The following is a 24,213-nucleotide window of genomic DNA, read 5'->3' on the forward strand; positions in this document are numbered from 1 at the left end:
CCCTTTAACCCGTTCCCACAGTTGGTGAGATCTTGCCACACTGTGGCACCATGTCAGGACCAGGATAGTGATATCAATAGGTCAAAACACGACACATCCCCATTACCATGGGTCCCTCCTGTGTCCCATGTGTAACCACACCCCCTTCCTCTGGCCTTCACACCTGCCCTACTCCCTGAAAATCACAGATCTGGTCTCCATTTCTATAGCTTCATCACTTAGAGAATGCTGTGTAAATGGGATCATGCAGTGTTTTAGGGTCGACTTGTTTCACTCGTCCTCATTCTCTGGTTGCTTCCCATCACGGTCCGTATCCTTGCCTGACTGCTTCACCTTGTGTAGTGTTCCATGGTATGGACGAACCACAGCCTGTGAAGCTGCTAGTGAAGGACATGTGGGTTGTATCCAGGGTTCCAGTATTAAGAATAAAGCTCTGTAAACATTTGTGTACAGGTTTTTGTGTAAATAGAAGTCCGTTTTTCTGGGATAAATGCCCAGGAATTCAGTGGCTAGTTTTTGTAAGGAAACACTCAGCTGTTTTCCAGAGTGGTTGTACCATGATATTTCCCCCTGGCAGTGTCTGAGCAATTCCGTTTCTCAGCATCCTCTCTAGCACTTACTGTTCTCACTGTGTTTTATTTTACTCATCCTGATAGGTGAGTAATGATAACTCATGGTGTTTTTAATTTGCATTTCCCTAATGGCTAATGATGTCGAATACCTTTTAATGTGTTGATTTTAAAAAGAACCAAATAGGAAAAAACTAAACTTCTTGAAGTGATAAATATAATTATTTATTAACAAAGTCAGTTGAATCCAAGAAAGAGCAGACAATATGCAGCTAAAATGAAAAATACTGTCCTGGTGGGTATGAGGAAAAAAAACTCAGAATAAAACAAAGAGATAAAAAAGATGGCAAATGCAGAAGACAGGCTAAGAGATAAAGAGGATATAAAAATCACTTGAGCTCTAAGAAGAGTCTGGAAGGAAAGAATGGAGAGAATGAGTGGAGATAACATTCAGAGATAATTGTCATAGTATTTCCTAAAATGATGGATCCTCAGAGTCAAAAGGCAGATTAAGCTGCAAGTAGAATAAATGAAAATATATCCAAATCTAGACATATTATAGTGTCACTGTCGAACTTCAAAGACAAAGACGAAATTGTAACAGCAACAGTACATGTTATTCAGGTTGCCTCAAAGGCACAGCAATTAGATCTCAGTGGACAGCGATTGTGGAGAAGATAATGGACTAATAGCTTCAAAATCATGGAATCCCATATCCAGCTAAACTCGTGTCCCAAACTGAGGGAGATGTGAGGATATTTTCAGACAAGATTGGGAACCTATGTTTCTGAGAGCTCTACTGAGAGACCTACCAACAGTGGGCTTGCAGAAAAAGGACTCTGAATCTAGAAAGGACTTAGAATCTTAGGAATGTTGATCTTTGATTTTTTTTTTCCTAACTAGGAAATGTTTAGTAATTGGAGTTTTACTATGTTTAAATAATTAAGCGGAGATAGTTCTTTGGACATATTTTTTTTACAGGGAATTGCTGCAGAGATTCAGCGAGTGTCCACAGTGGGTACCTGAGATCAAGGAGGGTAGGGTGGTTTTTCTCTTAAGGTGGGAAATACCAGAAAATATTCATATGTTAATGAAAGTTCTCCATGAGAAAAGGAGAAATTGAAGAGTCAGGGGAGGATGAGTAAAGCTAGAGGAACAAAATCCAGAGAAAATGAGAGGTCAGGTAGCCTGGGCACCCACAGAAATAGCGTGAGAGAGAGTGCCCTGGCATGGTGGGGTCCACAGGCTTACACCCGTATGCAGTTGGCCCTTCAGCAGGGAACCTTCAAGAAAAGCAAGGGGAGCTTCCGTTGTAATAACAGATGCCTAATGGGCATGTGGTTGCATGTTATTTGGCAGATGCTCTTGTGGGAAATTGAGTGCTTATAGATTTTTCTTTCTTCTGTGAATAGTGGGAGGAGGTATAAGTTTATTTTATTTTATTTTATTTTATTTTATTTTTGAGATATAAATTTAGAGTGGAGTATGGCACCAGAAGGGACAGGAAGGTATTGGATCATCCAGGGAGTCAAAGCAAATGGAGAAACACGCTAGGTTCGTGGGACCATTTGAGTGCATGTGCATAGTTGCAATTTGTGGTAATGGAATTCTCAGGAAGGCTTACAAGTACTGCTGCAGTTGTAGGAAAGACAGCTAGTTGGATTCAGAGAAGGTGAAGTTTTCCTGTCACATGGGAGTGGAAAAACAAGAATGTCAATGGTGTTTGCAAGAGAGTGATGGCTCTCAGTTGTCTCCGAATTGTCTGTGGGATGGTCCTATATGGCAGAGTCAGACTATAGGAGTCTGTGAAGTAGAGGAATGATTGAGTGGAGAAGCGAGTGAAAGTGACTACACTAGGCCCCCAGGTTCTCTCTTCCTCACCTTGGCCACTCCTTCCAGCCCCAGAAGCCAAGTGCCTCCTCCCATTGGAAGGGAGAGAGTAGGTGATACAATGCAGAATGGTGACCTGAGTTAAATTTTTGTAGGGTGAACTTTGACCTTAGGGAATCTGAGAATGGGTATATGGGAGGGAGAGAGATCAGGCCAGCAGTTATGTTTGCCACGTCACCACAGCTGGACTGTCCAGTGACACATAGCTTCAGGCAGACCTCTCTGAAGTCCTTCTGTGAGTTGAGCGCAGCTACAGCTGAGGCCAGTGGGGTCCCACCCTCCTTTGACTGTGCTCTCTCTTCTCATGCTTACCAGCAACCTCACCCACCTGGAGCAGTCCCACATAGAAGCTTTCATGGGGAAGGCTCTGTTCCCCATGAAATGGAACTTTCATGGGGTTTGCCAAGGCCGAGTGGGTGACCCTGAGTGTGGGACTGAGATGTCACATGAGAAAGTTTCAGCAGAGGTGAGAAGGTGAGTCACCAAGGTCAAAGCAGGAGAGTGCTCAACCACCTGAGATGGCAGCAGGAGAAGGAGTCCTAGTGATGTAGTTTTGAGTAGCATTGGTGGTGGTGTTGGGTCAAGATCTGAAAGCCAAGAAAGAATTCTTGAGATGTCTTTGGTGCAAAAAAGTGATTTTATTAAAGCATGGGGACAGCCCCCATGGGCTTTTAACCAAGAGCTGCCCTTGGGTTATAATAAGGAATGGCTAATTATATATTCGAGAGTTGGGGGAGGTAAGGAAAAAAAAGAGGTGTCCAAAGGGACTTTGATATGCCAAAGAAGACTCTTGGGCTTACCGGAGGCCTTTATGTTGTCAAGCTAAGGTTGTTTTTCCCTCTACCAAAGCATTAACTTGAAGACAGCTGGGAATTTCCTGGAGGATTATTAGGGTCCCATTGTCTGAGCTGATATTATTGCAGGCAAATCAGTGTCTGTAGACAGAAATGGGAAGCATGACTTTGCTTCAGTGAATGGCCTACAGAATTCTAAGTTTTCACCATCCAGTGCTTCAAACCAGACCCCGCTGTGCACAATGGGAGGAGAGCCAAGATGGCTATGAGAATTTCATGTTTCCTTTCAGATTGTTAGGCAGTTTTGACACTATTGGATGAAAGGTCACTCTTTAAACACCATTTGATCAGGTGATGGGGTGTAGCTGGTGGTAGTCCACACTGACAATGAGGCTGGCACTACCACATGATGCAGATGGACATGATAAAGGTTGTTAGAGGATCTTCTGTGTAGTAAGTTTTATTTGACTTGTGTGGGCAACTTCTACTGTACCTACTGCTTTGGGATAAGGCTATATCCCAGCCAGGGAACCATTCCTGAGCAAAGTGAATAGCCAAAGGGCAGGGGTGGGGAACTTAGAATTACTTGGTTCCATTTGAGTTGGCAGTGTAGTGTTTAATGACAAGACTTTAATATTTTATGTACCAATTTTTCATTTGAAAATAAAATACCACTTCATTTTACATGAGCAGATCTAGTGACAATAATGCATTTCTTTACAAATATTAGCCTATTATACATCTCAAGTCAGTTGCACATAATTGCATTTCACCAACTCTACATAATACTTTAATTAAAACTAGGATAATTAAAATACAGTTTTAATGAACAATAAATTCTAAAGTTGCCAAGCCTAGAATGTGTTACCTGCGTCATACTTTGCTCTCTTTTTAGCACTTAAATCGGTATCCACATTACATTTTGCAATGACCACAATCTGAGCAAGAGGTATTCTTTAAATGCCTATAATATTTCTTTGTAGCTGTAATATATCTGTCTGTCCCCCTTGCATATTATTGGTTGTTTGCTACTAGTTATAAAACCTAGAAGCAAGGGAAAGTTTTCCTTTGTGTTTTTCCCTGAGTTTTAGTGAGATATAATTAACATATAACATTGTATTAGTTTTAGGTGAACAACGTTGTGAATATATGATCAAAATAAATCTAGTTAACATCCATCACCACACAGTTACAACTTTTTTCTTATGTTGCCCCTAAGATCCACTCTCTTAGCAACTTTCAAATAGACAATACAGGATTTTTCTTTTCTGAGAGAGAAAGAGAGCATGAGTGGTGTTGAGGGGAAGAGGGAGAGACAGAATCTCAAGCAGACTAGGGCTCAGTCTCACGACCCTGAGATAATGACCTGAGCCAAAAGCAAGAGTCAGGTGCTCAACCAACTGAACCATCCAGGCGCCCCTATAATACAGCATTCTTAACTATAGTCACCATGTACATTACATACTCAGAACTTATTTATCTTCCAACTGAAAGTTTATACCTTTTGAATCCCTTCAGCCTTTTTCCCCCTGCCCCCACCTTTGGCAACCACTGATCTGTTTTCTTTCTATGAATTCAGATTTTTTTAGTTTCTATGTATAAGTGAGATCATACTGTATTTGTCTTTTTCTGTCTCATTTATTTCAAGTAGCATACTGTATTCTGGGTTCATCCATGTTGTCACAAATGGCAGGATTTCTTCCTTCATTAAAGTTGAATGATATTCCACCATATATGTAGTGTGAGTGTGTGTGTGTATAAGTATATACTGCATCTTCATTCATTCATCTGTTGATGGACACTTTAGGCTGTTTCCATGTCTTGGCTGTTGTGAATGCTGCTACAGTGAACAGAGAATGCAGACATCTCTTTGAGACAGTGATTTCATTTCTTCAAATATACACCCTGGAGTGGAATTGCTGGATTGTACTCTAGTTCTACTTTTTATTTTTGGAAAACCTCCAAACTGCCTTCTATAAAGGCTACACCACTTTACATTCCCACCAGCAGTGCAGGAGGGTTCCTTTTCTCCACCTCCTCTCCAACACCTGTTACTGCTTGTCTTTTTTATAATACCCACCCTAACAGGTGTGAGGTGAGGTCTCATTGTGATTTTGATTTGCATTTCCCTGATAATCAGTGATATTGAGCACCTTTTCTTTTTAAATTTTTTTTTTAAATTTTTATTTATTTATGATAGTCACAGAGAGAGAGAGAGAGAGGCAGAGACACAGGCAGAGGGAGAAGCAGGCTCCATGCACCGGGAGCCTGATGTGGGATTCGATCCTGGGTCTCCAGGATCGCGCCCTGGGCCAAAGGCAGGCGCCAAACCGCTGTGCCACCCAGGGATCCCTGAGCACCTTTTCATGTACCTTTTGGCTATTTGAATATCTTCTTTGGTAAAATGTGTACTCAGCTCCTTGGCCTATTTTTTAATTGGATTGTTTCTTTGATTTTGAAGGCTTGGCAACTTAGCACAGTGGTTGGTCATCCTAAATAGTGAATGTTTATTAGATGAATGGATAAGTATATCCTGAATGAATAAGTAAATAGTATTTATTACTCATTCTGGGGAGATGGTGCAGGACAGTGAGCATTAAATTAAGACTCAGAAGACTAGGGTCCCAGTCTGAGCTCCATCACTTAGGAGCTGTGTGACCTCGGGCAAGTCCTTTACCTTTGTTGTATTACCAACAAAGGTAATACAGTGGGACATCTCAAGTGGAGACAGTAGTAGCTACCCTATCAAGCTCTTGGAATTCCTACAAGGAACATGTTGGGTAAGATTATAGATGTAAATGTAATATAGTGCTATTTTTTTTTTATCATTTCAACCTCTGCTCATTATACTCTCCATACACATTAACATGCATTAGTATTGAAAGTCAACTATTTATCAGCTCATCTGGAACTGTGGAGTTTTAGGTAGTTTTCATAATGAATCTTTAGTCCTCAGACAAGTGGTACTTGGTATACAGAATACAATAAGTTCGCTTCCTCAGCTCTCCCCAGTTACAATGTCCTTGGGAAATTTCAGCCAGTCTTAATATTGGCTGGGTAACTAGGGAAGCAGTGCTGCCTGTGCATCTAATGTATAGTTCATTACACAGTGAAATGTAAGTGACTTTTACCTGCATCTCTTTTGGATTATTAGTATCACTGCTACTTACTGTCTCCCAAATACCGGCCACTTATTCATTCACTTGTCTATTTCTTTTTTTTTATTATTTTTTTATTTTATTATTTTTTTAAATTTTTATTTACTTATGATAGTCACACACAGAGAGAGAGAGAGAGGCAGAGACACAGGCAGAGAAGCAGGCTCCATGCACTGGGAGCCCGACGTGGGATTCGATCCCGGGTCTCCAGGATCGCGCCCTGGGTCAAAGGCAGGCGCCAAACTGCTGCGCCACCCTTTAACAAGTAACCAATTGCCCTGGCATCATCCATGAAAGTTACTCCTGAAGCACCAAATTCCCTAGGAAGGAAATATGCTTTGGACTCTGCCCAAGGGGATACTGTTGTAGTTAATAAGTCAAGAAAACTTTGTAATACTGTTTCATTTCTAATCCAGACATAGGACATGGTCCCTAAGGGCAGCTTCTGGTGATACTCCAGGATGCATATCATCTTGTTTATCCATGGAGAGCCAAGAGTCAGAGTGCAGTTCAGTTTATATGGGCACGTTGGGGGTTCTGTGTCATGGCAAGCCAGGTCTCATCTGGTCTTGCCCTAGAGTCCTTAGGCAGAAATCTTGGCTACCAAAGTGAAGTTGTCTCACACAACAGAGGAAGGAAGGGATGTGGTTAGAGCTCAGGGAAAGTCACATGCTATGTGTCCTCTTCTAGGGTGTGTATGCACTTCAGGGCTAGGACTTTGAAGAGGCTGTGACATGCAGAAATTGAGGCAGTTGGGGGCCCAGGGGAAACAGAAAAATGAGACAGATGAGTGATGGGCCAGGTCAGCTTGGCCAGAAGTGTGGTTACAGTTGGCAGCCTGTGTCCATAGGTGAGAAGGGAAGCATTTCCAGGGATGGGGGCAGGTACGGTATACCCTACAGAGTCCTTGAGATTACGTTTCCAAAGGCAATAGAGGAGCATGAACTGTGAGGTGAAGACCCCACATAAATGGAGATTGGCTGAAGAACAGAATAGGCTTTAGAAAGCACATGGGCTGACTGAGAACCAGCTGTATTCTTTAAGCATTTTCTAGTTCTGGGCAGGCCCAGCTTAATTGAGGGATTCAGCTCTGTCACATATGACATGGGGTAAAAGCAGTCCTGTGAATGTGCAGTGTGAAAACACATTGCCCGTTTGTTGGCCAGGCTCCAGTGAGCCAGGGAAGGTGCTGGCTGGCTTTAGGATGAAGTTCCTAGTGGTAGGCTAAGTGATGTGCAGCCAATGCAGGTGCTATGGAGGGTCATGCGTTTCCTCATCTTTCTGCAAGACTGCTCTAAACCTTCATGGCATTCAAGTAAAGGAAGCAGAGGAAGTCTTATCACACCAATTTTGTGGATGACTGCACAGGGGAAGAAAGTGGCTATGTGATTTAAGGTCAAATATGATGTTAGTGATAGAGCCAGGGATGGTTCAGCACCTGAATGACGCCTTTCTGGTTATTTTTGAATGTTTATGATAGCTGATCTCAGCTTGCCTGTACTGGATTTGATATGGCAAAAGGGGTCCTGTGCTGGGCATTTGGCACCCCTGCTTCGGCTCCATGATGGCATGTGGCATCTGGTGCCCCATGGCAAGCCTGCAGCATCTGTAGGCTACTTTTTTTTCTCTGTAAAATACAGGTGATAATAAACTGGCCTGCTTACCTCATAGCACTTTTATTTTTGTTTGTGGTAATCATATATGGTAACAGAAGAGCCTATGATGAGTTACAAAGTATCCTATGTGATGTGGACTCATTTTCTCATGTGGGCTCGTTCCTTGCTGTAATCAGATCTGACCAAAGCCTAGTTAAGATCCAATTGCTTGAACATTTGCATCCAGAGGACAGTCCCTAATGTCAAAGCTGTCATTCATCCACTCGGTCTGTCCACTAGTCAGCAGGCATGAGGCTCTGGGGATAAAGAGATCAATAACACAATCCTGGTTCTGAAAGGCTCACAATCTAGTGAGGGGGGATTGTAGCTATTTCTTCGGAGTTCATCCTGTGTAGGCTTTTTGTTGTTTTAAATAATAGCTTTATTGAGCTGTAATTCATCTATCATAAATTCTTTTTAAAGAATACACCTTTTAAAGTGTATAATTCAGTGGTCTTTAGTATATTCAGAGTTGTGTGATCATCTCCACTCTCTAACAGAGCATTTTCACCACCTCAGAAGAGAACCCCAGATGCCTTAGCAGCTACTCCTCTTCCCCTCCCCCCAGGCGCTGACAGTGGTCAGTCTACTTTCCATCCCTATGCATTTGTCTGTTCTGGACATTTCATATAAAAGGAATTATACACTATGTGGTCTTATGATACTTTGTGGTCTTTATTCAATTGATTTTTTTTAACCTCTTTTATTGATCATCATTAAACATTTTAGTGGATCTTTTTTTGGTATCTTTCCTGAGCTAAATTCTACCAGGGTAAAGAAAAGATGTCCTTCATTTCTTTAACAAACATTTGTCTGATGTTTCCTTTGTGTTGGGCACTCTGGCAGGTATTCCTATGATGTTACACAGGTCCCTGTTCTCACAGGATTTACAGTAGTAAGGGGAAGCAGACCAAAAAAATGGGCTAGTGAACAAGCACATAAAGAGAATCGAGTGATGAGAAACGCCTATTCCAGGATATAATATTTAGAACAAAATAAAAAGAAAGAGAAGAAGCCAACAATATGAAGAAATGGGGCTGGACATTTTGGGTACAGCATTGCCAAGAAACTGAAATGGGAAAGAGCCTAGTGATATGTAAGACCTGAAAGGAAGCTGGCATGGTCACAGTGCTATGGGAGGGGGAAGTAGTTCCAGAGGAGGTCAGTGAGTCCTGGTCATGTGTGCATGGCCAGGGGTTGGGGTTTTTTTCCAAGTGTAGCAGTAAGATATGGAGGATGTGATTTGATTGGCTTTCAGAAAACTTGGCTGCTTTGTGAAGAATGGATAGTAAGGGGGCAAGAGTAGAACCACAATACTTAGGAAGCTCTTGCAAACATCCTGGCAAGAGGAGCTTACATAGCCTGAATTAAGATGGGAAAGAGGAAATAGGGGAAAATGGACAAATTAAAGTAATAAGTTAAAGCAGAATTGGGACACCTGGGTGGCTCAGTGGTTGAACGTCTACATTCGGCTCAGGTCATAATCCTGGGGTCGTGGGATGGGGTCCTGCATCAAGCTCCCTACGGGAAGCCTGCTTCTCCCTCCATGTCTCTGCCTTTCTCTCTGTGTCTCTCATGAATAAATAAATAAAATCTTTGAAAAATAAAAAAAATAAATCAATTGCAATGGTATGAATAAATATTAAAATAAGGATAACTAAAAAGTAGAAACAATAGGACTTACAGATGGAGTGGGTATATAGTGGAGTCAAGCTTCTTGTTTCTGATTTGATTCCTTGGGTATATATGTACTGAAACAATGACAACTGGGTAAGGCTGGGTTTGGGACCTGTTTAATGTGAGATGTTTATGAAATCTAGATGGAGACATCATCTTGTGTCTAGAGCTCCAGTGCAGATCTGGATTGGGGATGTGAAATTGGGAGCCATCCATATGCAGGTAGTGTGTACATGTTGGTATGTAAAACCACAGGAGTGGATGAGCCTTTCGAGGGAGAGAGATATTAGACAGCAAAGAAGAGAAGCAGCTGAGGAACTCCAACTTTAGTGAAGGATCAAGGAATAAGATGCCCACGAGAAGAAAGAGACAGCTGGAAAGGGAGGGGTAGCCAGGATTAGTCATGTTGTAGAATCTCCAAGAAGAGAACTTTCTACCTGGTTTCAGCCTACACGTGGTCTTGAAGTCTAGTAGAAACAAAGGAAGAGGAAGAAGAGATCAGCAAAGCACAGGAAAGAAAGGTAGAAGGGAACAGCCAGGGGTAAGCCCTTTGTTCTATAGCTTTCACCACTTTCTTGGTAAAACCTGCACATAGTGGATGCAGCTGTGTTGCCTGGCTGGGAATCAGTCCAGTTTCCCTCTCTGTCATAAACACAGATTAGGAGGCCCTCTGGAAAAAATGTGTGTGGACAGATTAGAAAGTTTGGGATCAAACAACCATCATAGCACTAGTACACACTTCACCCAGAATGATTTTTCTTCGTGTTTTTGTGCTTGGTTTTTATCACCACTGACGGAATTGCACTGTTTTACCTTGGAAGGTTATAAATGGGGAGGAATCCTTAGAACTCATTCATCTTTGAGAGCATGAGCCTTTTCCTCTTCAGTCTGGCTGTGTCCCTTCATGATTAGACAGGGTAAATTATTATATCCAAGAGAAAAATGTTGTCCTTCAGTCATACTGCAGTGTGCAGACTTGACCTGCATAATCAGAGTCTGTAGTTCCCTGCATGAAGCAGTTCTGGGAGTTACCTATGGTGAGCAGTTTCCAGTGTTGAAAAATTACCCACATGAAGTGTACGGGTGTTCACAGTCATTTTCACACGTACCTTTCATTCAGTAAAGTCATTGCTAAACCATTATTGCCTACTCTGAAGATCCAGATTACCATTTACTTACCTATACTTTGTTGAGCTTAGTATTCTATCTGAAACCTGTGTCATGCCAAGTTCTTTGAAAAACTAATTTACTGTCAATAATCTTAGTAGCCTTTTCTTATTCTCAAACTTGATGTGGACAAAGAAGTCATAATACAGCTTGAAGCCACTATCTATGGATTAATATTCTTGAACTACATTTAGTTAAAAATTAAGAATTCTGTCTATGAAAATGAATGTGCAACAGTACCTGTATTAATTAAAGTTGGAGAGAGGGGGGACTTGACAGCCTGCCACTGGCTTATCTCTGGTCCTTGGTTGTGAGTGTGATGTCTGGCTTTCATCTTAACAAACTCCATATGAATTTAAATACATTGTAAATGCCCCAGATAAAATTTAGTAATTTATTTGATCTACTGATGACATAAGGAATTGTGGCAATCAGGGAATTTTTGAAAAGCATCTAATGATTAAAATAGAAAAATACTATTGGTAAATATTTACTGGAAAATGCCCTGGTCTTAGCATTTTCTATGATCTTACTACTCTTTTTAGTATCTTTAAGGAGGATAATACATACAGCTCACAAAGAAGCAACACAGAGTGATGGCTGAGAGTTTGAAATCAGCCTGCCTGTGTTCAAGCCCTGATTCTGCCATTTCATAATTGTGTGACCTTGGGCAAGTTACTCAACCTCTCTGTTATCTATGATGCTGGTATCATAATAATATTTGTTTCTTTGGAGGGTGGGCATCACCTGTGAAATTAGAAGGCTTGGACCAGCTCCAGGGTCACAGATGGCTATCATAACTGTTTGTAGTTCCCATTAACTATCATTATTATTTTTATGAATTTGAATGTTTCAAATAAAGGAAGAGGAATGGTTGTATCATTCTCTCAGTGTTAGTTCTTGTCAAGTAAATCCTCCAAAGCAAAATTTCACTTTGTATTTCTGATTACTTTCATCCTATCTGGAGGCGTGAAAGTTATTTCCTTAATCCTTTATGTGAATAGAAGTCCAAATTCTCAATAGCCATGGGTAAGATGAAGGTAATGAAGCAGTAGTAAAATAGGTCTTATGGAGTGAGCTGTAATTAAGTTGTGAAGATTTTAAAGATATGATCAGGATATGTCACAGCGCTCATTGAGGACGGACCCATCCTCTTTGGTAATGGAATAGGAAGCAGAGGAATGTTTCTGGTAGGAGATCTGGAGTAGAGTCATTTCCTCCTATTCCTTTCTGTGCTTTGTGCTTCAAGCCCAAAAGGAACAAGCTATTTGTCTATTTTTTTAAGACTTTTTATTTATTTATTCATGAGAGACACAGAGGGAGAGAGAGAGAGGCAGAGACACAGGCAGAGGAGAAGCAGGCTCCATGCAGGGAGCCCGACGTGGGATTCGATCCCTGGACTCCAGGATCACGCCCTGGGGGTGCTAAACTGCTGAGCCACACGGGCTGCCCTATTTGTCTATTTCAATACTCTGTTGAACAAGATGGAGAAGGTACTAAGAGTCAGACAGTCTTTCCTGAGTCCCCAAAGCCCTACCAAGGGTGTCAGAAATTCACAGGTCTCCAGGTCAGGAGAGTGGCTCATTTATTGAGAGCACAGGTGTTTAGGTTTCTGTGTCCTTGAAATGTGTGTCATGGGTATTATGTAATATTTGCATACATACACACATGCACATCTGTACATACTTGCATACATGTGTACACACACAGGCATACACATGTAAATATAGATGCATATATGTGAGTGCATGTATACACACATTATGTCTACATACAAACATTTATACATGCATGTGTATATAAATGTATATATGTGCATGCACACATCCATGTGTACATACATGTCTATACACAAGTACATATATAAATAAACACAAACATGTATGTACATATATGTATACATGCATAGATATGTATGTATTTGTATATGCACATAATGTCAGCTAATACACATTTGATTTCATTTTGGACTTTGAAAGAATACATAGATTATTTTGTCTTAAATTAGTTAATGTACTCAAACTAAAGATTTTATTTCTTATATTAAAGAGAGAGTACAAGCAGAGGGAGCAGCAGGAGAAGCAGGCTCCCCATGAGTAGGGAGCCCAATGTGAGGCTCAATCTCAGGACTCTGGAATCATGACTTGAGCTGAAGGCAGATGCTTCACCGACAAGCCACCCAAGAACCCCAGATGTTTTTTATTTTATTTTATTTTATTTTATTTTATTTTATTTTATTTTATTTTATTTTATTTATTTTATTTATTTTATTATTTTATTTTATTTTATTTTATTTTATTTTTTTAAATTTTATTTTAAGATTTCATTTATTTATTCATGAGAGACAGAGAGAGAGAGAGAGAGAGAGAGAGAGGCAGAAACACGGGCAGAGGGAGAAGCAGGCTCCATGCAGGGAGCCTGACATGGGACTCTATCCAGTGTCTCCAGGATCACGCCCTGGGCTGAAGGCGGCGCTAAACTGCTGAGCCACCCAGGCTGCCCTTTTTCCATATTTTAAAATCTATTACAGTGGTAAAAGGTTTTGACTCTTATCCATATATAAAGTGAGTGAAGTTATGATACTGACTTTTAGAGTAAGATTTATAATACTAATAAAACATTCTGGATCAGAGAAAGGAACCATCCATGTTTCTGTCTTCCAAGTGGGGTAATTTTAGAGGGATATTAGAAAAACCAAAGCTTGTTTCATGCATCCTATTTCTTCTTTAAGTTCTTAAGTAGGTAAACCATTTAGAGAAGTTGAATTTATGTCTGAGACACATCTTGATTTGGGTCTCCCTGTCATGGTTTTGTTTGTTTACTTTCTGTGAAGTTGTTCTCTGAGAGCTTCGTGCTGGAATTGAGAGATTTGTACAAGAAAACATTGCATCAGGTGAGGAAACAGATACTGTTTATACCATGTGGCTAGCAAGGGAGCATGTGTGACATGTAGGTGACCAGCTCATTCCTGTTCGCTTTCCCAGGACCACCTCAGCTTAGCTCTCACATTTGCTAACGTCCTTGGCAAACCAGGTGATTGGCCACACTGCTTGTTGTCGATGGCTCCTGTGGGTATAAAAGTTACCATGTTAAAGCCAGTTACACATTTTACCTACTAGTGTCGAAGGCTCTGCATCTGTAAGGAAGCATGAAAAGTAGAGAAAGAAATCTACCATTAGCTAACTATCCTGTAAATGCTAAGCAAGGCAGAAATATTTTGTGGACAGAATTTAATTTATTTTCAAAGTATTTATTTTGCTGACTAATATATCATTGTCACTCTAGAAAACTTGATATGCTTCCATAGTATGCTAGGTGTTGTAGATTTGAGAAAAATCAGCTATAAGATTTTCAATGACTTCGGTATCTCATCTTGGTCTCCCAGAGTAGCCGGTGACTAGGTCACGCCTTTTACAACCTTTCTAGAGAATTTTCCATCTGAACAACACTCACACTTGTTGAAACACACCTGTTGAAATGAGCTCAGTGAACGTTTCCCTCATGTTCACAGGGAGACATTTTTCTTCCTTCTTGGTGGAATGCTTGACAAAAACACACAAGCCTTGAAGGAGATGTAAAATATGAGGTAAGTCAGAGGGGTTCCACCAAGCTGTGTCACTGGGATACTCTTAGTCACAGAACTTGTTATAATGAGAAATGCCAGGCTATTAATTGCTCCCACAGTTCAGGGCAACTCCAGCTAAAATGCAATTGTGCTGTGAAAAAGTGTAATGAGAAAACCTAATAGGTATACTCTGTTCTCATATGTGCGCTTTATTGTGGTCATCTTAAAGCCTTTGCTGTTGTGTTTATAAATTTGGAAAACAAATGGTATGATTCAGCTTTTGGTATGCTTATATTTCTTTCTAGGGAAACTTCGTTGTTTTTTTTTTTTTTTTTTTCTGGTTGTAGAAATTATAAAATCTGCATGAGCTCTAACAACTTGCATCTTGCTGTGGCTCTCAGACAAAGGAATACTGCCTCCGAGAAATCCAAATTGTACTTTCCTATCCTCATACCTGAAAAATAATGATGACTTTAAAGAACAGTCTACCATTTTCAGGAAGGATATGGATCAGATTAACACCAGAATGATTAAGACGTTTATAAGTTCGTTGGATTCTTTTGCCTGACTCAGAAATACTTGAGTTCGCATGAAAGTAGAGAAATAAATTGATGATATAAGTCTCTATGAAAGAGTGGACTTTCACTCTATTGTTTTCCCCAAACCTATAAAAAACTTGTGGATAGGCCTTTCATCTGTGAAGTAGGTTTCAGACCTGAATTCCCTTGCCTTCTTGGCACATGCCCCCATGCAGGAAGACCCACTATGCATCCCAAAGAGCCTCCAGTCTCCTCTCTACCTTGGAACGATGCCTCAACCCCTTTTCCACCACACTTAACGACTAATAGCCTGACCTATGGAAAGCCTCAAGCAAATTCTGCAAGCTTTCTTTAACATACGGGATAATTTCTATGAATTAATATATCAGTTAATACAAATGAATACCACTGGTTTTATTCCTGTTTCCACTACTACTACCTTAAGTCAAGCTAGGTTGGAATTCTTTGAGGGCAGGGATGTATTTTGTTCACCTTTGCATCTCCTGCATACACACACGGGTGGGCAAGAAGGAGTGATTGGTTTAATGAATGCTTGAGTGAAGGAATGAGCTTTATCTTGAGCCTGATACCGTGTGAGTTCATCTTTTTCATTTCCCTCCCTCCCTTCTTTGCCTCACTTACCTTTGGGAGAGATCACATGCTACAGCCAAAGGCAGCAGCAAGAAGTGGTGCTTTGAGGCTGTTCTGGGATATGGAGCAGGACCTCTGAAAAAAGCAGCCCTTAGTCTGACACTGATGATGCCTTTCGAGTGCTACCCTGCTCAGAGTTGGAGAGAAAAGGGATGAACGGTTTATTTGTATTTGAAATATTGACTATTGTTTGCCTTGGTTTTCCTCCCTCTGTTAACAGATTTAGATGGATTTTTAGTGATAGAGGCAGACTAAAGGGGCCGGGAAATCTAGAACACTTTAGGCCATGTTCCTTGGAGTCTTCTGGTGCTTCACCTTCAGAATCCCAGTCAGCCAGAAAGTTCTCCTCCTCCCCTGCCACCACCTTTGGTTAGGTCATCAGTTCTTCTGCTTCGACTCCTGCAAAAACTCTTAAACTGATCTCCAGATCCCCAACTTTGTCCTTTGTTCCCCACCCCCGCCAGTCCAGCCTCTACCCTGGAGGCTGAGCAGACCTTCCTGCAAGTCACACATGACCCCCTGCTTTAAAGAGCCTTAGTGGTTTCCCATGGCTTCAGGTTGAAGTCTGAGCTGTGGTCTTCTGGCTTCTGCTTCCCTCTGGCCTGCTCACCCTAGTGCCACAGCTATACCCACACTCTATGCTGCCCCACCTGCTCCAGGCTCTCTTAGTCTCAGACCATTCTAAATGCTCTTCCCTGCGTATAATGCCATCCCCCGACTGTGGCTTAGTTTGGCATCAGACTGCATCTTCCATATCGCTTCCTCAGCCTTGCTGATCCCTGAGACCAGGTGCAGAGGATTTTTGTAGTCCCATGTCACCTGTTCTTCCTTCCCTCCATTGTTGGGCCTATCAATCATGTGATGGAGTGGTCTGCACTCTGTCTGACTTTCTTGAAGCTGATGACCATGCTTTAGTTGCCCATGTTTCCTCATACCTTAAATTAGTTCCTGATACATAGGAGTTATTGGTATTTATTTGAAAGAATTGTTTGATATATACCTTTTCTTTTCAGAATATGTGTCTGTTAAGTACATTTGTGGAAATTAAGAAATGAAAGAGTGAGAACACATGTTAACGATGTCAGTGGAGACTTTCCTGACTTTCACCTTCTCTAACTCAGGTCTTGCAGAATGGAAATGAGGGATAAATGCCTCACACTTCCACTTATCTGTATCCACTGAGTTACTAGCAAGGTTTGCTGGTGCAGTCATGTGACACTCTTCATGCTCTTTTTAAGCTTGGGATTGAACTGCATTTTTAATTTACTTTTCTCTTTAAGGACTTGTGCTTTGTTAGTTTGGGTGCTCTTATAGTCTGGGAAATTGTATGGTAGGGATTTGTTTTTTGATTAAGTGCTCCCAGAAGAAAAATAAATGATAAAAGAAATAAAAATCCCAATGAATGATGACATATGCAATTTCTTATGCCTATCTATGTACCCTGCCAGGTTATTCTGACCTAACTGTAGGTAAATTCTCATTTGAGAAATATATATCCATGAAAGTTATATAGTTGTTCAAATGTAATTTTATTATAACTACATTATTATCAAAAATGCATCTTTGGGACTCTAGCTTCTCTTTATTCCATTATTAAAATGATAATGCATTTATTTTTTTTTTATGAGTAGTTTGTAGAACAACATTTTGGCCTAGAATGATTTTTTTTAAAGCTATTTTTGAAAAATTGGGGCTAAATGGAAAACCATAAGTAGCTGACTCATGAGGACTGGTAGTTCTGGTTACCACTGATAGTGTTACAGGAACATGCCCTGCAGTAACTTTGGGAGTTTCACATAAGTGAAAGAACTTGCAGGTTTAATGTTCCAACAAGCCATAATTCATTACACTCTTCCTCGCTTTTTTCAGTTAAGATGTAGAGGCACATTGCATTCAGATTTTAACAACCAACACATGTAAAGTGTCACCTCTCTGCTTTATTTTATATAAACTACTTTATTTTAGAAAAGCATTTCTGTGGAATTAATACAATGTGGTAGTATTAAGAAAAAAATTAAACATGTTTACTACTGTAACTCTCATATCTGCCTTTGTTTCTTCTTCAACCTCTCTGTATTTCTACAAGTATCAAAACACTGTTAACCTTAAACTCATTAATTTGTTATCTATCTTCTGCAACCCAGCTATACTGCTAATGTCCCTGGTTCAACTAACGGCACCAATGGCTTCCCAGTCACATAGGTTCTGTGCTTGACAATTCCTGCTTCAATTTTTCCCCTGCATTACATTAACTGTCATTCCTTCAGATTCTCCTACTGGGTAGGACAGGGGGAGGAAAGGGTACTTTAGTTATGAAATACACATGGATGCAGAAAAATGCAGAAAACATAAGTGTAGAGAACAAGACATGATTATGCAAACACCTATGTGACCACCTCTCATTTTAACACTAAACATGACCTATCTTCTCCAGAAGACTTGACTTTTATGGGCCTACTTTCTTGTTGCTCTTTAGAAGTTTACTACTTATACCTCTTTTAAAACAATTGGCATCAAATAAAATGTATTCTTTCAAATCTTGCTTCTTAAATTCAACATTGTGTGTCTGAGATTTGTCCATGTTGTCATTTGTAAGGTGTTTTTTTTATGTTCACTGGTGTATCACTTTCCATTGTATAAATGTCATAATTTATCTTTCTATTGTGAATGATTGTTAATATTGTTTGTATTTATGGCTATAATGAATGTCCCTGCTGTAAATACCCTGGCACATGCTTCCTGATGCATGGGAATGCATGGGAATGACTGGGTCATTGGGGATTCCTATCTTCACCTGCACTGGGTGTTATAAACAGTTTTCAAAGTGATTGAACCAATTTACATTCCCGCCATCATCACAGGAGTTAAAAGCTCCAACTCTTAGCATGTGGAATTGTCAAATTTTTAAATATTTGCCAATCCAATGGGTGTACAGTCACACTTCACAATGGTTTTCAATTGTCGTTTTCCTGATTATTTAATGAGGTTAAGTATGTTTTTATATGTTCATTTGTGAGTTGTATTTCCTCTTTTGTGAAGTGCTTGTTAAATCTTCAGATTTTTTGCTCATTCTCTGCATTAGGTTACCTATCTCTTTCTCATTGATTTGTAAGAGTTCTTTATAGACATTGGGCACAAGTCCATATCTCTGTGGCTTGCCTTTTCGCTCCTCTTTGAGTGTCTGTTGATGAGAAGAACTTACTTTCACTATAGTTGTATTCATCAGTCTTGTCCTTTATGGTTAATGCCTTTTTAGTTTTTTTTTTAAGATTTTATTTATTTATTTATTTATTCATTCATTCATTCATTCATTCATTCAAGAGAGGCAGAGACACGGGCAGAGGGAGAAGCAGGCTCCATGCAGGGAGCCTGACATGGGACTCGATCCCGGGTCTCCAGGATCAGGCCCTGGGCTGAAGGCGGCGCTAAACCGCTGAGCCACCTGGGCTTCCCTTTTTAGTTCTATTTAAGATATCTTTCCCTGTCCTGTGGCATGATGATTTTCTCTTAAATTGTTTTCTGAAAGCCTTAGGATTTCACTTTTCACAGTTGAGTCCATAATTTATATAATGTTGATTTTTGTCATGAAGGAAAACCCTATCTGTTCTTTTCTTTCTTTTCTGTTCCTTTTGTTCCACACCCACCATCATTTTACATTCTTATTCTTTTTTGACTGGCTATTACTTTATTACCTTCCTCTTCCAGTTCATGGTCCATTTTACTTCCGTAGGTAGATTTTCCTAAATATTACTCTGGTAATTGTATAGTGAATTAAAATATTCCCACAGTGTTACTTATTCATTCATGATTAAATTTTTTTTCTATTTTTCTGGTATTTAGAACTACTCAAAAGTCTGTTCTTATTTGTAGCTTCACCAAGAAGAGATAACATCTCATCAGGGAAGATTAGCTGGCTCTTAGAGCGATTATCACCACGTCCAGAATCAGTCCTCAGCTCTGCACATCCCAAAGTGTTGGAGTTTTGTTTTTTTTTTAACTTTTTGTCTGAATTCTTGGAATTGATCCTACTCAGAGGAAGGAGAGTAATGTAAGAGCCAAACACCCATTTACAATGAAGAATAGCACATTCCAACAACCATTATATTCATATCTGTTCTCCAGGCCACTCTCTCAGTATCACAGTATCTAGGAAGCCAAGTTGGTATTACAAAATTGCTTTCTGTGCAGACAAAAGGAGCTAGGACATTTTAACAAATATTTATTCTGAACCACAGTGAGGCTAGACACTGTTCTATCTTTTCAGCAGTCTACCTGGGTTTTTTGTATGCATCCAAATCAATCTCTTTTTCTCTCTTGGATTTGGCCAGAGAAGCACAGCCAAATCTTTGTTCTTTGAACCACTCTTTTTTCAGGCTGCATGATGACCCGGCCTACTCCCTGACCCTCACTAATTATACTCTTCCATCAGGAAGAACAGAGTATAACTGAATCAACTTCTACCACCTTAGTTCTGAAAGTAGCCTTTTCTTCTGAGATATTATGTCTCATAGTTTTTCAGCTCCTGCCCCGGACCCTCTGGCTCCCTCTCTCCACCCAGGGACACGTGGATATCCCAGCTTATCTCTTTTAAGTCCTACTACAAAAAATATTGTGCTTTAGGCAGAACAGGCCACTTGATATTTTTGAAACACATCTTTTTTCTCACTTCTTTACCTTTGGTTAATTAGGTCATTTCTTTGTCTCAGTTACCCTGTCTCTGGGTCCATTAAATCTATAACTTCTAAAGAATCCTATTTGATGACATGTAATGAATCTTGCCAGTTCATTCCTACTTCTCCAGGAAATGCCTTATAATCCCATTTCCTACTGAAGGGCAGAACCTGGTGGGCCATGTTTGAACCACCTGACTCCTTCCTCTGAAGTAGCAATTAATCATTGTCTGGTCATTGACGAATCATAATATTTAAAGAAAGCTGTGCTAAGAAATCCTGACACCATGAAGCCCATAGAATTGTTTCTTGGAAAAACCAAAGCCACATATCATTTGGAGTTATGGGGTTATAGAGGAGCCACAATACATACAGGAAGCAGTTCTGCAAAGGGTGATATTGATATAGGAGAGCTTGGTTCTTGTCTTACAGAGTTGAAGAATGAATCTTGTAGACAACAGAAAGTGAGCAAAGTGATAGAAGTTTATTAAGCAGAGATACAGAGAAAGCTCTCACAAGTCAGAGGGGTCCCGATAGGGTTACCACTGAGGGCTTTTAGTGGCAGTCTTTTATTGAGAACCTAGCCAGGGAGCCCACAGCCTTGAGACTCTTGTGCAGTATTGGTTTGGGCAGGGACTATTGAGATAACACCTTAATGATATCTTTGTGGTCTGGTGAATTTCTGTGATTTCTTTGTGGCCATTAAAGGGAGATACTCCCTAACATTTTGGAGCTAGGGAGCCAGGTTTATTATTTTTCTCTGTTTTTACTGTCTTATCTCTGTTTTCTTGGGTTGGGCAGGAGCCTGACTCTGGGCCTTTCCCTTATCTTTCCCTGCCTAGCTCCATCTGCCCCTAACTCATTCCTACATCAATATGGGACAAGGTACTACCAGGAAAAGGGAAATGAGAGGTGTGAGGCCCAGAGAGAGAGAGAAACAAAATGCTGCCTTCGTCCCATATGGCTCAGCACATTGTGTCCCTATGCCCATCCTCTTGAATGTGGCTGTGCTCCAGTTCCAGGAGATCTGTGTCTTCATGTTATGGACAAGGGACAGAAGGCACATCTTTCTCCCAATCTCTTCCTACCTGAGTCTTTTCTACCCAGAAATAACATGCTTTTCCTTAATTTTAAAAATTAAGGTATAAAATTCACCCTCTTTAGGGTACAGTTCAGTGAATCTTGACAAACACATGAAGTTCTTAGTCCACCACCCCAGTAAAGGTATAAAATACTTCCCTCACACCAAAAATTCTCTTGTGCTTTGAACTCTTCCCTCACCAGCTCTTGGCAATCACTAATCCTCATATACTTTTGAGTTTTTCTGAACATCTTAAAAACAGAATCTTATAGCATATAGTCTGTTGAATCTGGATTCTCTCACTTATCAGTACATTTTCCATTCATCTGTATTGTGTCTATCAGTACAGTCATACCTTGTTTTGGTGTGCTTTGCTTTATTGCACTTTGTAGATATTGGGGTTTTTACAATTGAAGGTTTATGGCAGTCTTGCATTGAGCAAGTTTGTTGGTGCCATTTTTCTAATAGCATTTAGTAATTCTCACAACATTTTATACTTTTTCATTATTATTATATTTGTTATGATGACCTATGATCAGTGATCTTTGATGTTACTATTATAATTTTTTTTTGGAGTGCCATGAGCTGTGCCCATATAAGATGGCAAACTTAATCAACAAATGTTGAGTGTGCTTTGACTACCAACTGGCTATTTCCTCCATCTCTCTTCTGCCCTTGGGCCTTTCTATTCCCTGAGACTGCAGATGTGGTGAAAATAGCAAGAGAACTAAAATTAGAAGTGGAACCCTGAAGATGTTACTAAATTGTTGCAATTTCAGGAACTAATGGATAAGAGGTTGCTTCTTATGAATGAGCAAAGAAAGTGATTTCTTGAGATGGCATCTACTCCTAGGGAAAATGCTATGAAGATTGTTGAAATGACAGCAAAGGATTTAGGATATTATATAAGCCTAGTCGATAAAGCAGTGACAAGTTTTAAGAGGATTGACTCCAAGTTTGAAAGTTCTTTTGAGGGTGAAATACTATCAGACAGCATCACATGCTACAGAGAAATCCTTCATGAAAAGAATTAATTAATTCATGTGGTAAACCTCAGTATTGTCTTATTTTAAGAACTTGCCACAGTCGCCCAAACCTGTAGCCACTGCCAACAACAGAAGACATCAACATTAAGGCAACACCTTCTATCAGCAAAAAGATTACAACTCAGATGGTGGTTAGTGCTTTTCTGCAATAAAGTATTTTTTAATCAAGGTATGTAAGACAAAATTCTATTGCACATTTAATCAACTACAATATAGGGTAAACATAACTTTTCATTTCCCATTTGCACTGGGAAAACCAAAAAATTAATTGGCTTACTCTATTGCAATATTAACTTTATTGCATGGTCTGGAACTGAACCTACAGTATTTCTAGGGTATGCCTGTAATTTGTGCCTTGTTATTCCTTAGGAGTATTTTACTCTGTGTATGTATCTAAATGTGTTATTTGCCTCACCAGTTGAAATATTTGGGATATTTCCAGTTGGGCAATTACAATAAAGTTACTATAAACATTCATAAATAGGCTTTTGTATAAACAGTTTTTTAAAAATATTTTATTTATTTATTAATGAGAGACACAGAGAGAGAGAGAGAGAGGCAGAGACTTTGCTTTATATTAGAATATTTTCTCGATGTTTTGTTTTTTTTTTTAATTTTATTTATTTATGATAGTCATCACAGAGAGAGAGAGAGAGAGAGGCAGAGACATAGGCAGAGGGAGAAGCAGGCTCCATGCGGGGAGCCTGACATGGGACTCAATTCTGGGTCTCCAGGATTGCCCCCTGGGCTGAAGGCAGCAGTAAACCTCTGAGCCACCTGGGCTTCCCATGTGCAAACAGTTTTTATTTCACAGAGTTAAGTTCCTGGACCCCCTGGTGGGTCTCAAGGTAATTGTGTAAACTTAAAAGAAATTTCAAAGTTTTCAGTGGCAGAAACCTAGTGTTCTATACCTAGCCAAATTATCTTTTGCCTGCAAGGGAGAGGGGTGTTAATAGCATTTTAAGACCTGCAATGTGCCCTTATTAGCTATTGTAGCTTAATAAACCACCCTGAAGTTTAGTAGCTTAAAACAAAACAAAACAAAACAAAATTTTTTACACAAATCTGCAATTTGAGTAGGAGTAGAAAGGCTTATCTTTGCTCCACATGCTGAGATAGCTCAGCTAATGGCAGCTGACTTCTCCAAGATAACTCCTCTTGTGCCAGCAAGTTGGTATTGACTCTGCATGGGTAGTTCATGCAGGGTTGAGGACCAAAGGCTTCAATTCATTTCCACATAGACCTCTTCATCTGGCCTAGGCTCTTTCAGAGCATGATAGCTAGATTCCAAAGGCAAGCATCCAAGAGGAAGAGCTATAAACTGTATTGCCTTTTATGACTGCCTTTGCAAGTCACATAGTGTTATTTTCACCAATATGCTATTGGTTGAGATAGTCATATAGGCCTGCCCAGGTTCAAGAGAAAAGACTTCATTGTTTATGAGGGAGTAGCAAGGATCTGGATGAGCATGTCATGTGGGAAATATTGTTGAGACCCATTTGGGAATTAAAATATGCCAGATAATGCCTCAAGAAGTTTACCATCCGGGGACACCTGGGCGGCTCAGTGGTTGAGCATCTGCCTTAGCTCAGGGCTTGATCCTCATCCTGGAATCGAGTCCTGCATCAGGCTCTCTGTGAGGAGCCTGCCTCTTCCTATGTCCATGTCTCTGCCTCTCTCTCATGCATAAATAAATAAAATCTTTAAAAAAGTTTACCATCTGCCAAACCTCTTTGAAAGAATTTAAAAAG

At 40.1% G+C, this 24,213-nt stretch overlaps 1 protein-coding gene and 1 pseudogene across 14 annotated transcripts in view; both read left to right on the plus strand.

Moving 5' to 3' along the window:
• Window positions 1-24,213, plus strand: part of SDK1 (sidekick cell adhesion molecule 1) — an 894,112-nt gene that overhangs the window by 380,314 nt on the left and 489,585 nt on the right. The window contains exon 2 of one of the 13 annotated variants that reach the window (XM_077907648.1): window positions 22,491-22,631. The exons of the other annotated variants lie outside the window; for them this stretch is intronic. The gene's annotated coding sequence lies outside the window, so the exon portion shown is untranslated. The remainder of the gene's footprint in view (window positions 1-22,490; window positions 22,632-24,213) is intronic. 13 annotated transcript variants of the gene reach the window in all.
• LOC144319471 (dnaJ homolog subfamily A member 1 pseudogene) overlaps window positions 1-24,213 on the plus strand; it is a 51,360-nt pseudogene that overhangs the window by 2,964 nt on the left and 24,183 nt on the right. The gene's annotated exons all lie outside the window — the stretch shown is intronic.

This window comes from Canis aureus, chromosome 8 (assembly GCF_053574225.1).
Source record: "Canis aureus isolate CA01 chromosome 8, VMU_Caureus_v.1.0, whole genome shotgun sequence".
Lineage (NCBI taxonomy): Eukaryota > Metazoa > Chordata > Mammalia > Carnivora > Canidae > Canis > Canis aureus.